Source organism: Nannospalax galili, unplaced genomic scaffold, assembly GCF_000622305.1.
Source record: "Nannospalax galili isolate Female #2095 unplaced genomic scaffold, S.galili_v1.0 scaffold1241, whole genome shotgun sequence".
NCBI lineage: Eukaryota > Metazoa > Chordata > Mammalia > Rodentia > Spalacidae > Nannospalax > Nannospalax galili.
This window is the reverse complement of record NW_008343658.1, coordinates 343,843-346,242: the sequence shown is the minus strand read 5'-3', so window position 1 is coordinate 346,242 and position 2,400 is coordinate 343,843. Positions and strand designations below refer to the sequence as shown.

General features: G+C 35.4%; 1 pseudogene; it reads right to left on the bottom strand.

The window, feature by feature from the left end:
- Window positions 1–3: 3 nt before the first annotated feature.
- On the bottom strand, window positions 4–929 carry LOC103739541 (annotated as a pseudogene).
- Between the last annotated feature and the right edge of the window lie 1,471 nt (window positions 930–2,400).

Here is a 2,400-nt window from a genome sequence, read left to right as displayed (position 1 = left end):
TTTATTTGGCATACAATTTTTGACCAAATTCTTGAAGGCCCGTTTTACCTGTTGGTTCCTCAGGGAGTAAATAAAAGGATTCAGCATTGGGGCGACAGAGGTGTTGAGCACAGCTACACCCTTAGTCAAAACCACCCCTTCCTTGGCTGAAGTTTTGACATACATGAAAATGCAGCTTCCGTAAGAGATGGAGATGACAGTCATGTGAGAAGAACAGGTGGAGAAAGCGTTTTTCCTCTGACTGGCAGATGGGAGTCCGGAATGGTGCCGATGATGCAGATAGAAGACAGAATCACCAATGCTAAGGTGAAGAGCAGAGTCACAGAGGCAAAACAAAAGCTGATCATCTCCAAACTCCTTGAATCTGAGCAGGAGAGTTGCAACATGGGGAAGTAGTCGCAGCAGAAGTGATCAGTGACATTGGAGGCACAGAAGTCTGGCTTGAGGACCATCAAGAGTGGTGGGAAGACGGTCAGAAATCCTGCCAGCCAGGAGGTGAGGACAAGAACGGAGCAGACTTTCTGATTCGTGACAATGGTGTAATGCAGCGGCTTGCAGATGGCAACATAGCGATCCTAAGACACAGCAGTTAGAAGAAAGAATTCAGACACTCCCATAGAGATGAAGAAAAATAACTGAGCCAAGCAATCGTTATAGGAAATGGTCTTGACTTTAGTAATTATTGACCCCACAAACCTGGGGATGGAAACACAGGGGAATATAATTTCTAAGTAGGAGAAATTCCGGAAGAAGAAATACATAGTAGTCTTTAACTGAGAGTCTAGAAAGGTGAGGATCATGATGATTAGGTTTCCACATATACTTAATATATAAGTTTTTTTTAAAAAGATAAAAATTATAATCTGAAGTTCTGGGTTGTCTGGTATTCCCAAAAGCCCAAGCTTGGTAATCATAGAGTGGTTTCTCATCCTGATTTATGTTCAATAGAAACTATTGGTGGAAAAGAAATCAAAGTATAAATTTAATAGAGAAGAAGTGAAATTTTATGTACTTGTTGAACAATCTGAAATGAATTGAAATGAGTTTTTTTTCTATATTTACCACATCTCCTCATTTCTATTAAATAGAAGATGTATATTCATCTTGTTTTGAAAAGAAACCATCTATTTCCCACCTTTGTTAAAAATCCCCCTCAGTAAATCCCTTCTATGTTCGGTCAGATTCCTTTTTGTTCAATACACTTGTATATTAGTTATAACTAAATTTTAACATTCAGATATTGTTTTCCAGTATCCTATGTTTTATGTATTCAGGAATGAATATGCAATATTAATTTTAATTTTCATGTCATTTCTAAACTTCATCGATTGGTAGAAATTGATTACCTAATCACATTTACTAAGCCTCTTATAATTATTTGATTTTAAAATGTATTAGTTTAAAAAGAGCATGGGAAAAATGTGTTAACCAACTCAGAAATACAAGGACTACACTTTTTTTATTGCTTGTAAAAACAAGTGAATTTCTTAATTTATGGGACTGAGAACACATGACAGAGACTTTAATTAAAGCAGGGCTTGGGGCAATAATGTTGCTATGACGTTCTGATGCATTTATACCTTTGTAATGGCTCCTTTTTACTGAGATCACTTTACTCCTAGTGGAGACTTTTTGAGCCTCAAAACATAACACTGCCTCCCCTCCCAAACACTGATCAGAATGTATATAATTTTCTGTAGGATTTACTTTATCAAACCACTAACTTCTCATGACTTCCCTTCTGCTTTCTCCTGATACTTAGCAAAAACATAGTATCTGGGAAACAATTTCTCAATAAAATTTATTGTATTATTTTCTCTATGGGGCATCTCAGCAGATGGTTAGTACTAAAGCTGATAATAGGCATTATTTATCTCTTTCTACTTTATTTTTCTGGCTTTCCACATTGTTTCTATTTAGGTATATACATACATTTACCATTAATATGATATCAAAACCGATGAATATAAAAGACGGAGACTGCTATTATGGTTTGGATAATGACTGAAATATACAAATATTAGTAGTACAAAAATGATAAAGAGAGGATCCTTGTACTTTTTCCAATAAAATAAACCTTTCGGTGCCAGAAAAAAGTACATGTATTCACAAGCATGAAGCATAATGTTTGTTATGTCTAATGGCACAAGTCAGTTATCAATCCTACATTTGACTTTTATTTAAAACATGGAATTAAATATACTTACACTATTCTTCAAGACACATTTTCATCATTCAGCTCTCCCTCCCCTCTGTGCATTATATAAAAACATGTCCCCTAGAAAGAGCACACACTGAATAGCTTGCAAGATTGCTAGCAGCCTCAATTTAAGAAAATGGGCAAAAGTTATATCATAATTCATTTATTGGTAGAGAAAATATCATACAAAGAAGTCCACA